Source organism: Rhinatrema bivittatum, chromosome 3, assembly GCF_901001135.1.
Source record: "Rhinatrema bivittatum chromosome 3, aRhiBiv1.1, whole genome shotgun sequence".
Taxonomy (NCBI): domain Eukaryota; kingdom Metazoa; phylum Chordata; class Amphibia; order Gymnophiona; family Rhinatrematidae; genus Rhinatrema; species Rhinatrema bivittatum.
The window spans coordinates 308506021-308521155 of record NC_042617.1 but is presented as its reverse complement, the minus strand read 5'-3'; the positions used below and the strand labels follow the sequence as shown (position 1 = coordinate 308521155).

Sequence of the window (15135 nt, the reverse complement as noted above, 5' to 3'; positions counted from 1 at the left end):
AATTGGGATGGGCAAGTGACAGTGAACAATGTTGATAGGCATAAATATGAGTAATGCATGAGCTAAAGAACTAATGCATAAGTTACAATAAAATGCATAAGTTACAATAAAAACATGTTACAATCATTGTATGTGAATCTATCTCAGGCAAACTCATGGTGGATATCCTGAAAACCTGACCGGTTAGGCGTGTCCCTGCTAGGACTGGGGTTGAGAACCACTGATCTAAGGAAACCTTTCTTTTTGGAAAGGGTAGTGGACGTATGGGGCAGCCTCCCTCTGGAAGTGTTGGAAACTGTCATAATTCAAGACAACATGGGATCTCTGAGGGAGAGGCTGTAAAGCTGAACAAGAGGTGGGGATGGGCTGTATGCTCTTTATTTCTATGTTTCTAGAAACATTAGTGTTACCGGATGACTCCATGTCACCTAGGTAGACTGTGCCGGTCTTGGATTTGCCCCAGTACATGCAAAGAAGCACACATCATGTCAGCAGTCTGGTCCATCACCAGGCTAACTGGTGCCTGGTGCAGTACATGGGGAGGTCCCATCCAATGATGCAGGTGCCTGGCCAGCAGGAGTCCCCCTCCAATAAAATAACCATACACAGGTTTAAACATAGGGCTCTGCTTAGTAAGCACTTTTCCCATTGGGAGAGACCCTTTAGTAAATAGGCCCCTAAGATTGCAGGCCCTCTGGGAATAGGGAAAGATAGGGAAATACCTACAGTAAATGAATGTAATCTGTTTTGAAATGTCATGAAAGGTGGCATTTAAATAAAACATTATTATTATTGTTATTACTACTAGCGGCCAAGCCAGGACTTAATGGCGCTCCTGTTGCCTCTGGAGCGGCAGCAGCAGTATACGATGATGGCGCCCCCGCCTCCTGACAAGGTACATTGGTGCCTCAGGTTGTCACCCATCTAGCCTGCCCATTCCTCATGCAATACAATGGATCCTAACTGATCTCTGGCTAATCTACAGTAAGTAGCATAGTAGATGTCGGCAGAAAAGGACCTGCTTGCCCATTTGCCTTCCTCCCTGTTTTTCTAGCCCTTTGAGTAGATGAGCATATACATTCCCATAGTTAAAACAATACCAGTTCTCTCCTCCCCCTCCCTCCCCCAACAACGTGACTTTTTTTCTCGACTTCTAAGCCCTGTTCCCAGCACTGCCCTCCCATGTCAGTAACTCACTTTCTCTCTGCTGTTTCTTAATTCCAGTGGCTAGGATTGTAATCCTAATATAAAGGGCTGCTTCTCCCTCCTTTTTTTTCTACTCTGTCTCTTCTGAAGAGATTATAGCCTGGAATGATCACATCCCCAATCCTCTAGCCACGTCTGCCTATGCCCTGGTGGCTTCCAGGGCTGTGATTTTGTTAATGAGATTTTGAGCCTGACTCTCCAGGACTGACATTCCACTTTGTTCTCTCTCTCTCTCTCTCTTTCTCTATTTTCTTTGTTTTCATTAACTAATTTAGCAGCTGTCTCTTCTCTACTGCTGCTCACTGCCTTCTCTGTGTGTTATTATATGATTTATTTTGCACATTTATGCTTTCCTGGTTTACCTTATTTACCTCCGCTGGCTTGCTGTTAAAAAAAACATTTTGTGCCTTTCTCCTTGTTTAAATGCAGGTATAAGCAAGACTTAGAATGATGGCTAAGGACTGTAATATCCTTCTTGGATGAATCTAAACCATATTATTTGTACAGATCCCTAACTTTTCAGGTACATCCCCAGTGATTCCTGCACCCAAAACCTTCTGCTGTGCGTCATGGATTAAAACATTCTTTGTGGGGACAATTCCTTCTACCCCTCCATTGTAGAACATTTGCACTTCTCAGATTTGGCTAGCTGTGCTATACCTTTCACCAACTCCTTAAATTGCTTTGAATTACCATTTGCCGGATCATTTTTACCTACATGTAGAATCTCCAGGGTCATCTCCGCTTCTCCTTTCTCTCACCGCTGGACATGCTGCCCATTCCTGCAAGCTGAGGAAACTTACTACTTCCCCCACTCCACCTCTAGCATTTTCTTAGCTCTGTTCCCTGCCCTAATGTTGTTTTTCTTCTGGGGACCTCTGCTATTTCTTGTAAGGTGCTTACTGCAATGGACTCTCTTGTCAACCTTAATCCCGGTTCCAGGTGCCCCCAAAGGTTGCTTCTACAGCCACATATGTATGATTATACATTTTGTAGAGGAGCAGGACATGATCGGCATTTGCTATGATCCATAGCACAAATTCTCCCTGAGGCTGCAGTAGGATGGACTCTCCTGCTTTTTGGAAACTTCTGTGCCTATGATACTGCATCGCAGCAGCTCTAAATTGTTCTGTTAAGCTAGAGCTCAGCCATAAATCCGGTAATTTCCCTCTTTAAACCGGACAGCTGAGCACAGATGGCTTGCACAAAGTTTGTCTGAATATTGCAGGCCCACAGGCAGTACACTATACTATTCCCTTCATCCTTCACGTGTATGAATGCCAATTATACCAAAAATAGCAGGGACTGTGTGTCCTAAATGTGAAGGCACCCCTGAAGCTCCTGCCCTCAGTCAGGGATCATTGTATAAGGAAAAGAAACAGAGTGGGCAGGTGGATGGGATAGGATGGACAGTGTACTTACAAAGCTTCAGCTGCAACCCGCCTGCAGAGCTAACAAATCCTAGCAGAAGGTCCAATGTTCCTAATAGCCTCACTTCTATCCACTTCTCTGTTTGGATGGTGAAGTTGCTCTGGCAGCTTCCTGCTCTATAGAGTTCAGTGTGCTGTGCTTAGACTTGTTGGCTCCAAATTTGCCTCTACTACTCAGTCTATATCCTCAAAAACTGCAAAACATTTGACCTTTTATGTGCTTACAACATCCCAAAGTTTGGAAATTGTAACCCTAGTTGTTTGCAAGTAGCTGGGGAAGTGGAGGGCACAACAACCCGCAGCCCTGGATTTGTCAATAGGCACCCTTGTGCCTGTACCTTGGGCAGAAAATATTTAGGGGAAGCAGGCTGGCTAAGATTTGCTGCTTTCCAGGTCTGCTGAATATCATTCAGCAGAGAACAGCCCTCTGCTACCTTGTAACAGACCCTTCCAGTAGGTGGGGGGTTTGAAAGCACCAAAAATGCTTAGGGTCAGCACAATCTGAAATCCTTCCCTGGCAACTCACACCAAAACCGCAACACACACAGACAGACATCAGTTTGATCTGATAACACGGAAGCTAAAAACAGGTTATCTACTCAGCAAACAAATGAATTTGCAAAGCAGAGATTATTGCAGAAAGTTAGTGGGATTAGCAAAACAATTTTAAAAGAATTAATGCAAAAGGAAAGGCAAACAAGCATTATGCACCAGTTTTTTTCATTCTGATATTTTTCATGTCTCCATAGATTTTTATTTTTTTTTTAGTTTTTGAAAGCTCCTCCCGTTTGGCAGCCTTCACCATTAAAAGTCTCATACAGCTATCACACACACGTCCAGGATGAAAGAAAACACACATTCACTGGAGGTTCACTGTCTTCACAAATGAATGGAAATATCGTTCTGATGCCCCTCAGAAAAGTCTGTGACAACCCTATAACCTTCTTGCAAGAAAGGGTTAACACTAGAGACCTTTGCAGGCTCAGATTATAGGGGGTGCCATCTGGCCCCAGAACAGATGCAACAGCAACTCCACTCCTGGTCTTCCAATTCCCATGCCACAGGTTCTTTCTTCCAAGCACACTTTCAAATAGGATTCAGGAATACCAGGATGGATTTGTGACCTGGACCCAGCGGAGACACTATTTACCAAGAGCAGTTTCAGCATTTAAAACCTGACAGATATAGAAGAGATTAGAGAATAAACCATCAGCTTACTGTGCGTGGTGGTGCAAACCGGTGCTAGAAGGGTTCAGTGGACTGTGTTACTGCTCCTTGAATGTGTACTAACCCTTGCCGGAGCTATATATATAGTATTTGTCTACTCTTCATGCTTCCTGCGTTTCACAAAGAACTCCTTTAGAATTACAAAACCTCACAAGCTAACTTCCCCCTGCCCCGCGGCACTGCCAGTTAATCCTCCGGTAACCGGCATGTTCATCTCTACTCTCTGACACAAGCATGAGACAATATGATGGCAGACAGGAACCATAAGACCTTTCTAGATAGCCCCCCTGTCCTGTTGCAAATGCAATACCATAGACCCCCAAGTGATCTCCAACTTTCTCTTCACTTCTAAACAATAATAACATAGAATATGAAGAGCCTCGGTTTACCTTCTGAAAGTAGGCAATTGTAATGACGGTGCTCCTTCTTCCATCCACTTTGGAAGCCTTTATGACACCAGAAATCATCAATGTGCTCTGAGGCCTTCTATCACAGAGGCACTGGTGTGCATGTTTCTGCTGTATTATGCAATATATAGCATACGGATGAAAGGTGCTATATAAATATAGCATTATGATTTTAATGGGAGAAACTCTAAACATTTTTTTTTTGGGCACAAGAAATCTATACATATCTTGGATTCAAAGCAACTTCAGCACTGCTTGATAATGTTTACAAGGGGCATACAGTACCTGTTTAGCCTTTGACCTCAGTTTCACAGCCAGTGCAAAACAAGAGTTTCCCATCTTCCCCTTCAACTTCTAATTTTGATACAACCAGCTTTTATTTATTTATTTGTTTGTTTATATTTTGGCTGTTGATATTTTGCCTTCTCCCACAGTTGGTTTCAAGGTGGATTGCAATTAGTTTAATGAACAGAGGTATTTGAACAGTTTACAGTCAAATCAGAATTTGTAATTAGAGAAGTATTGGGACTCAGTTGTGTCTCTGTCATGCTGAGATAGGACAAAATGACCAAACCAATTGGTCAATTTCAAATTTTCTAGTATATAGGTCCCTCAAACTCCAAATATGATAGATGTATTTTACTGAAAAAGTGTAAATCACCATGATATCATTTGCACACAGATATATCCCTGTTTTTAGAAATTGTCACAATGGTTGAAGTCTTGAAGTCGCCAGGAATGTCCCCTTCTTCCCCGAGGTGAAGAATGATCTGGGGATGACATACATATGAGTTGGAAGCTGCTAGCATGGTAGAGCTCTGGTTTTCATCTCTTGGAATAGCCTGCTTCAGCTCACCAGTGGTTGATGGATCCACAAGCAAATCAAATCCTCTATAGTGTGTTGCAGGACAGCTTGAAAGGTCTCCTTTCATATGGTGAACTCACTGTTGAAAAGGAGTTTGAAATGTTCCTTCTAACATTGACAGATGGCATCATCTTCCCTCAGAAGCCAAGAGTTGTTCTGTGATTGGAGGGAGTTGCGTCTGATGGAGTGGGATCTGTAGTCTGTCCTGGTAGCTTGGAAGAAGTTGTACATATCACCTGATCAACATAACCCTGTATTTCGCAGCCATCTCAGCCTACTACATATTCTTCATGAGGTGGTTATATCATTGAACCTCAGCCTTCAACTGGAATTTTTTGCTGATTTGTAGATAGCTTTGCCACGCAATGAAGACTGCTCATTTCTGTTCAAGGAGATTGCAGACCTGAGTGTCATTAGCATTGAACCAATTCTGGCTCCATAGTAATGAGAATCAGATAAACTGGACACAGGCATCTTGGACAGCAGACTTAAGTTGTTCCCAATGTGCCTTGAATAAGATGTCATCAGGGGTAGAAACATGCTCTAATGCACTGTGCAACTGATCCTGGAACCCCTCCCGCTACCCCACCTCCTACAGACTGTGCCGGGTGCAACAGGATTTGAATCCTTGAAACTGCAGGCTAGAAATCTGCAGCTGAGCTATGGAGGCTGCTGGCTCTCCAGGGAGTTGTAGAATACTTATGCTTTACCTCTGAGAGAGCTAGACCCGCCTCTGCAGGCTCCCCATTTAACCAGAACTGAGTGTGCCCTAAATGAGACTAGCATATAAAGAACTCCCAGAATGCATACCTTTGTTGGTCCATCAAATTACTTAGCAACCAACCAGTTGCAACTATGTTCATCTGGCCTTTGATTCTTTTACTGTCTAGCCTTAAGACCAGGGCCTAGGAAAAGGCCTTACATTGTCCTCTTCCATTTGATGTCCTCTTCAAATGATGCCATCTGCTATATGGAGGCACCTCAGTTATGTCACCATCATCTTCTGTTTGATGTCCTCTTCAAATGATGCTGTCCACTGTATGGACACACCTCAGTGATGTCACTTCAGCACCTTCCTCCCGAGTGGATGACACCATACTACTGTTCAGTCCTGGCATTGGGCCTCAGCCTTGACTGAAGCCTCTATAATGGGACCTGGCTCAGCCAAGCCTAGGCTCGGGACTTGGTTGAAACCTGGCATCAGGCATTGGTTGGGCCCTGGTGACGGGCCTCAGCAGGGTCCTGATATTGGGCCTGGGTCTCAGCAATGAGATCTGACCTCAGTTGGGCCCAACATTAGTCCTGGGTCTGGGGCCTTTACCTAGGCCTGGGCCTCGGCAATGGGATCTAGCCTTGCGCAGGTCTCGGCATTGGATCTGATCTTTGAATCTGGGCCCTGCTTATTTCCATGCCTTCAACCTTGCCTCAGGTGAGCTTCAGTTCTAGCAATGCCAGTCCCCATACTGAAGAGTCCAGCTCTGATTGTCTTGGTGACTCCAGTTTCATAACCAGAGAGTCTTGCTCTGGTCATCTCAGTGACTTCAGTTTCCACATTGGAGAATCTGACTCCAGTAATCTTGACAACTTTATGGTGACGACATACAGTTCTTTTTTCCCCTTAAAGAAACATGAGCTCAGACAGAATCATTTCTTCTTTCTTGTCTCAAAACTATTTAAAGATGGTTAATTGAAATAAATTAGCTCTCAGCATCTCAAAAACTGAAATTATCATCTTATCACATTTCCCAATCCCAAATTCTCCAACTAACTTTCAATTTGATAATCAAACCATACTCTCTCGCAAAATGTCTGTAACCTTGGATTAATCATTGACCCTGCCCTTTCCATGTGTGATCATATCAGAATGATCACTCAATCCTCCTTTTACAAATTAAGACCTCGTCACCATCTCAAACTACTCCTTAACTCTGTTGATTTTCACTCTGTTCTACAATCACTTTTATTTTCTAGTACTGTCTATTGTCTTTCTCTCCTCATTTGGCATCCCAGCATACACTACAAATTATACAGAACTCAGTCAGGCTTCTCACGGGAATCTCAACTCATAATCACATCACCCCTATACTCGAATCCCTCCATTGATTCCCAATATCATACCGTATCCGGTACAAATTGGCCATGATCATTCACTCTTCCATTCATAATATTCACTCTCCCTGATTCTCATCTGTATTAAAAATCCATGCCCCTACCAGATCATGAAAATCTTCCAGTCAAACCCTCCTCTATGTTGCTTCCCCAAAAATAGCCCAGCTTGACGAAACAAGAGAATGTGCATTTTTTGAACAGGTCCACATCTCTGAAATACCTTACCAAAAGAATTGAGGGGCCTTCATGAAAGAAATTTCTTTAAAAAAGCTCTAAAAACATATCTATTAAATAAAAAGCGTTCTCGAATCAGGCTACCAACATATAGTCTCCCTGGCTTCTTTCACCCTCAGTGTCATCCAGGGTCCGAAACTCTTTTGTCAGCAAAGTGATACTAATTTGTATTGTATTTCTAACAAGTTTTGTTTTATTGTAATGTTGCTTTTTAACTGTTACCTATTATGTGTGTTTTATTGTACCCCAACTGAACATAGGAGGGGCAGGTAACAAATGTTTTAAAATAAATAAAATACATAAAAACTTCAGTTTCCACACCAGAGATTTTGGATCCAGTAACTCCACGCCTGATAATTCTGGTTCCTGTTCTAGTTGCATTAGGGACAATAGTTCCAGAGCCTATAATCATAATTAGTCTTAATTTTGTTCTGGCTATGCCCAGACTCAGTTTTGGCCTCATGACTACTTGGAACCTTGCTTTTTTGTGGTGTTTTGGGATCTCAGGGATAGCCAGCTTCAAGCCCAGATGAACCCCAAAGCATTTAAAATGCAACTCCCAGCAAGCCTTCATATCCCCCAGAATTCCAGGGTGCTCTCATAGAGCCATATATCTAGACAGCACTCAGAAAAGCCAGGACCTAAGGCTCCAGGAGGGGCCGATTGGGAGGATGATGTTGTTAGGGGCAATGGGGTTGGACCTATGGCCCCGGTAGCTGAAGGCTGGTAACCTGCAACTGAGTTACAGAGGCTGATGGCTCTCCAGCAAGTCATAGAATACTTTACACTTGAGAGAGTTAGACACACCTTTGCAGGCTCCCCATTGGGGCACTGGGTGTGCCCAAAACTGAGAACAGGATATAGGAACTCTCAGAAGGCCCACCTTTTCTGGTCCAACAAGTTCCTTGGCATATGTCTTGTAGAAACTCCATTCATCTGGCATTTAATCCTGTTACTGTCCCATCATCACAGTGACTCCTGATTCTGCTCAAGTCATCCCAGCTACTCCTGTTCCTGCTCAAGTAATCTTAGTGGCTCTTGTTCTTGGCTCTCCATCAATCATTGGGCCTATATCACCAGCTCCTGGCTTCTGCTCAGTCCCTGGGCTCCACCACCACACCTCAGGGTTTAGCCTCTCTAGATATGCTACTTCATCACCAGGATAAAGCCTGATACACTGTAAATCCAAACAAAAAGACAAGTGAAGAAATCAAAATATACTCAAAAAGAGAACACCAAAACTTCAACCACCAGTGCACGCAACAATCTGGAGATATGGGTATAATGGAGGAAAAGACCTCAAATATATTTGTATGGCATTACTGTAATACAATTAAGGAATACCATTGTAATCACTAGTCAAAATTCATCCAACCTCCCTTTATGTCTCAGACCTTAGCTGTTCATATACTATTTTTTGTTTTATTTGATAGAAATTTTATCTAAAAAGCAAATTATCTTTAACAGAAAAAATTCTCTTCTCACAAAACACTTAAAACTGCTCACTTGTTAGATCAAAAAAGCAAATTGCCCACTTAAGCTGGTCACTTGAGGTTGAATCAAAATGAGTGAGTTGCTAACCACCAACGTTGGCCAGCATTTCACGTTAGTTGACTCAGAGTGAAATCTAGGTAAAAATAAACATCCTGTAAATTGCAAAAGATACATTACTGCAAAAACATTTAAATGAATATAGTTACAACACTACAATCTTTAATGAAAAAACACATTTGGAACTGAACTCAGATATAAAAAATGCCCAAGCATGCACAGAACATCATATGGCTAACCCAAGACATGCACTTTAATGCTCAGACAACATGTATAATAAACTATTTGTAATTAATGTTTATTCATTGTCCAAAGAAAGAAGCCCATTCAATGGCCGAATTCAAGCCTAAGGGCTCCATGGACTTGAATCTAAAAATCCATCTCTGCTCAAGTTCAGTGAGTAAACAATCTTGATCACCACCATGAATGTTTCTCTTGACTTGATCGATAGCAAAATATTTCAAAGATGAGAAATTATGTTGTTTGATCAGACAATGAGAAACCAATGGTGCCACCAATGTGTTTGTTATCAGGCAACTTTTGTGTTCCAAGATGCGTTCCAAGATGCGTCTTCTAAAAATTTTTTTGGTTTTGCCCATATAATAAAGCGGGCAAGGATAGAGAATTATGAATATAACAAATTCCGATGCACATGTTGTAAAATACTGGAGATAATACTTCCGATTATCCACAGGGTTGAAAAAATCCTTGATCTGAAGAGAAATAAGACATATCGAGTAACTGCCATACTTGTAATGACCAAGAGCCTGAGTCTTCATAAGAATCTGATGACCGGGAAGCACTGTAGATAGTAATAATGCAAGCGAAACAATTTCCTTTAAATTCCTGGATCTGGTATAGGCATTAGGCAAACCTAATCTTTTTGTCCTTAAAGCAGAGATGTAATCCACAGAGAGCTTGCTTGATTGATCCTTAAATTCTTTAAGATCTGTACAGTTTCTTCTAATTCTCAATTACTGAGAAAAAGACAAACATAGCTAGATTTAGCTTTGCCTAGGTATTACACAGAGAGAGAGAGAAAGACTATCTACAGGGAAATTCACTCGAAAGAGGCCCCAAATATTCTGTTGTAACCTCCATTAGGATGAAGCAATCTGAACCAAAAAAATATGCTACATACCTTGATGTATGTGTAATCTTTTGCATTACATGCGATGCTGGAAGTGATCGCTGTTTTCTGCCAGACACATTTCAATGTGTCTGCGAGCATATCGGGGGGAATAGCAGCAATTTCATGTTGGATGTTTTCCTTCAAATCTTCCACAGTGCGAGGCTTGTTCCAATAGACATTTTCTTTGAGCATATCCCAAAGGAAGAAGTCTGGTGATGTCAGATCCAGCGACTCTGGTGGCCAAAGCCCTTTTGAAATTACCCTGTTGCTGAAAAAGGACTCAATTTCTGCTATGCTCTTTGCTGATGTGTGACATGTTGCTCCATCTTGCAACTGGAGGTTAAACATCACAACAGCTGGCTGGCTGGTGCCTACCTCATTGCTCTGACTTAGGGGCATCCTGGCTTGTTCAAAGCTCTGTATACTGAGAAGCACATTGCATATTGTTTCATTCAGAGTACTTCATCCTAGTGAGAGCTATTATAGAATATTCAAGGCCTCTTTCAAGTGAATCTCCCTGTACAAGGCCCTTGTAGTAGTTAGCTATTTATATCTCAATAGAAGGCCCGCCTAGTAACTCAAGGTGAGGTTTAGGTAGTAGTGTAGGGGTTAGGGGCCACTTCACTTTTGTGAAGATTTAATGTCCTTCGAAGTGAAGAAACATCCACAAAGATGAGATTTGTATAATGTTCTCTCAACCTAGCTTGATGTTACCCAGGTAGATGGCTAGGTCACTGGCATGACGAACCATGGAAACTGGGGTTAGTTTCCTGTTCATCCATCTTCTGCTTCACAGCTTTTGAGGCAATAGGCCTTCCTCTGCCTGATCTGCCATTGAGGACTTCACGGATCAGTCTTTGTCTGGAACCTCTTTTTCGATCTTACTGCCATGAAAGACTCCAGATGGCATCATTCACAGGGGTCACGGGATCATGGAAGCCTCTTCACTACGATAAGATGATGATCCTCGGAACGGAAGAACTGGCAGAATACACGGTGCAACATGAGAATTTATAATATTTATAGAGTGCTGACAGCACTCTATAAATATCATGTTGACATCAAACACAGCACTGCACTTGATGTTATATGTATATAGATTCAATAGCCTGTGCGACACTGCATGAGGTGTTATATGTTAGCAGTTGTTAACTTTTTAACTTCCTGGATCCCAGTTCTATGCAACCCCTTGTTCTATGTAATGTTGTTATCCTATAATTGTTTCACTGTAAACCGATGTGATATGTGTTTTTGACATGAATGTCGGTATAAAAAAGTTCAAAATAAATAAATAAATACATTTTATTTATATAGGACTGACAGTGTATTCAGCACTTTACATGGTGTTATTTTATTTATACAAGCCCTGGCAGCATATGTGTCTCTGTATGAGGTTTTATGGGAGCAATAGGCAAACTGTCCATACTGATGCTCAGTAACCCATATGGTTTGCACCAATAATCAAAGCTAAATTGTGTGGGTAATTTTGCTATGATTATTGCTCCCTGCATTTTGCTGTGGGCATTTTTTTCCACCTAGAAACTTTGATAGGTGGTACATACTTTTTTTTAAAAAAATAAATAAATAAATAAATAAATAAATGTGCATGGTTTTGACAATCCAAACCATATTGGTTTGGATTATTGGTTAGGGCAGGAGAGGCATATTGTTGCCTCTCCTGCCCTTACCCCCACCTGTGGAAACACCTCCATAATAGGCGCTTACACGTATGCATTGCAAACCTGCATAGAGGGTGCGCAATCTTCAAAAAGCCTATTCCCGTGGGCAAAATGCGGTTTCACCTGTGGAAATGACCTTGCAAACTGCCCTGTATATCATACTGACAGCCTATGTAGCAGTAGTCAAAGTATTATTATATTTATATAGCACCAACAGCATTTGTGGCGCTGCATGAGGTGTTATTGTAGTTCTAAACCACTGAATATACACCGTGCTGCGTGGTATTATTGTATTTATACAGTGCTAGCAACTTTACGTATAATGTGTTACACATAATGTGTTACTGTATTCATGCAGTGCTAGCAGCTTACATGTCACTGTATTAGATTTTATATTTACACAGCACTGAAACATATGTGGCAGTGCACATGGTGTTACTGTATTTATACAGCACTGACAGTATCATGTAGTACTGTTGTATTCATACAGTGCAGATAGTGAATGCAATGCTGTATGTATTATTGTATTTATATAGTGCTGACAGCATACATGACATTATATGAGATACCATTACAATTATATGGCACTCACAGCATAAGCAGGACTGTATGCAATATATTTATATAATGTGAGGTAAAATCACTTTTTAATAGAAAAAAGCTAGCTTAGAAAAGATCTGTAAAGGTGAAATGGATGGGTGCTTTATAGTTAGTGAAGAGATGCTGAGGCCAGTACCTCTTACTGTGTAAGAATGTTATCATTTGTTTCTTAACTGTACACCACTTTGGGCAGAATACAAGCATGGATAGCTGAAGAGTGGACAAATCTTTTATTCCAAAGAAAAACATGCAAAAACAGAAGTAAAATATATTGCACATAGAAAAAGAAAGGAGACAGAAATGAGACCAAAGGGTTAAAGAAACAGGCAACTTGATATTTTAAGAAATCTGGCTGTTCATCTGATTACATGTTGTCCTGGCAAGATTGGTTAGGTTAGTGCCTTCCCCAGAGAGCTTAGAAGGTGGCCTTACCTGCTTTGAATGAGTTTGTGATGGCTGTGGGAGTTCAGTGTCCTGATGCCGATTATACAGACTGTGTACGATAGCAGGATACAGTCTTCCCCAGAGCCACGGATCCCCTCTCCTTGCCATGGAAGTTCTCAGCTCCTCGGTTCTGTTCCTTTTTGTACCACTTCCTCTTATGAATTCCTGAGATAGGTGTGCTCCACTGGATTTATATCCTGTTCACCTCTGCCCTTCTATAATACCTGGTCGGGCAGGTAACTATACTGTTACAGCACGCTTCTGCAACAACTGAGACAGGTATGTGTGAGGTTTTAAGCTACAGGCTGGAGTTGCTCAGAGGTGGGGAAAATCCCTAGGTGACATAGATATCTGTAGAAGGATCACATCACGCAATACTGGAAAAGCAGGGGATGCTGCAGAACAGGGACTGGCAGAGCTGCGCGTGTGAGGTTCAGCACTGGAACAGCACGGAGCGTTGCTGTCCCAGAGATTTGTTATCTATGGTAACACCGCAATTGTGAAAACGACAAGATGAGGTGGACTCTGTCCTCGAAAGCTCATGCCGCAATAAAATTGGTTAAGTCTGTAAGGTACCACCCGCCTCTTGTCATTTTTGCTATAGCAGAGTAACACGGCTATCCCTCTGAAGATCTGAACCACAATTGCGATGATAAATATCTTGTTTACATATTTTGGAGTGTCGTGATTATTAAACATTTAGAAGAGGCGTTTGAAACATCGAAAGGCAAGTAGTAGAAGCAAAAAGGAAAAACATTGGAGCATGAGAAAGATCTGGGAGATGCTGTGCAGAGACATAATAAGAAGGAACAAGTAGGAAAACCATTACCATCGTAGATTTGTAGAATGGGTGTGTGTGGCTGTGGAGATGTTTGTGATGAGAGTGTGTTTGAGGGGAATGGAGGGGATGGGTGTGGGAAGGGGATGTCTGTCCATATGTAGATGGGTGGGTACGGGTGGTGGATGTGTGTATTTGGGGATGTGAGGGTTTGTATGTGGGGAGTATAGGGCTGGGTGTAGCATGTTTAGGGGGTTATCTTGGAAGATGGATGTGTGGGGTGTTTATGTGTTTTGGGTGGGGAGGGGGTTGTGTGAGTGGGAGGGGTTTTATGTGATGGGGTTGTAGGGTTTTTAAGGGAGTATGGATGTGTTTGTAGGTAGCAGATGTGGTTATAAAGGAGTGTGTATGGCAGTTGAATGCATATGGGTGTTGCGTGTAAGTTGTGTATCCCCCCCCCCCATCCTGGTTCGTTCTTGGGCATGGGGGGCACACAGGGAGGGTCACAGACCATGCAAGATCCCATGACCTCCCAGGGCTCCTGTACAGAGGTTAAAAGACAGCTTTTCAAGGTCCTTAGTCACACCAAAAAGCTCAGTCCACCCCAAACTGCTGATCAGAGTAAAAGTCTTTGCTGCAGACTGGTGACAGGAAAACAAAGTCCATAACAATATATTCCCGCGACACAAAGTCCAATAAGCATCCACAAATAACTCAGTCTTTTCTCAAACATGACAGCTCTTGGGACAGGTAGCTTTCCTCCTTTGGCTCTTCCAGGTCCTTTTTGTAGCAGATCTTCTTCTCTGTTTCTCAGTCTCTCTCTCTCTTACTCTTAGTAAGGCTTCTGATTGGTTTAGTAACTCTGTGGATTTTCCCAGGCAGGTTTACTCTCTCTGAATCCTCCCAGTACACTCATCCAGCAGTTTCAGTAGAAGCCTTTGCCTGGTAAGTCTCTTCAGACTCAGAATATTTTTTTCTCAGTAAATCCCAGGAATTCCCCCTCCTGACGACCTGATTGAGGCAAGAATGTGTGTGTGTTTGTGGGGTGGGGGGTGTATTAGGGCAGGTTGGAGAAGGGTGAATTGAAAAGCTGTGTCATTTAATTTTTCTGTCTCTGAAGGGTGTGTGTGTGAAGATGTGTGGGAGTGGGGTGGGGTGCGTGTGGGGTGCGTGTGTTTGCATGTATGAGGGGTGATTGTGTAAAAGGTGGGTGCATGTGAGAGAGTGCGTATGTGTGTGTGTGAATGTGAGAGAGTGCGTATTTGTGTGTGTGTGAATGTGAATGAGTGGTGGTGTGTGTGTGTGTGTGTGGTGGTGGGGGGTGTTTTGTGGCAGTGTAGAGAGGTGTGCGTGAGTGGGTAGGCTGTGTGAATTTTAGAAGCACATTTTTCTGCCAACCATTGCCAGGTTCTGCAGTTATTTTTCCTGTCTCTGTCGCTCTCTTGCTTGCTCTGTGGCAAAAGTGCTGGATGG

General features: G+C 42.4%; 1 protein-coding gene across 2 annotated transcripts in view; it reads right to left on the bottom strand.

Moving 5' to 3' along the window:
• The window catches only part of GPR84 (G protein-coupled receptor 84), a 41067-nt gene extending 28070 nt beyond the window's left edge, over positions 1-12997 (bottom strand). The window contains exon 1 of one of the 2 annotated variants that reach the window (XM_029595151.1): positions 12873-12997. The gene's annotated coding sequence lies outside the window, so the exon portion shown is untranslated. Of the gene's footprint in view, positions 1-3854; positions 3928-12872 lie in introns of those variants that run through there. The other variant, XM_029595150.1, reaches the window with a different exon arrangement.
• Between the last annotated feature and the right edge of the window lie 2138 nt (positions 12998-15135).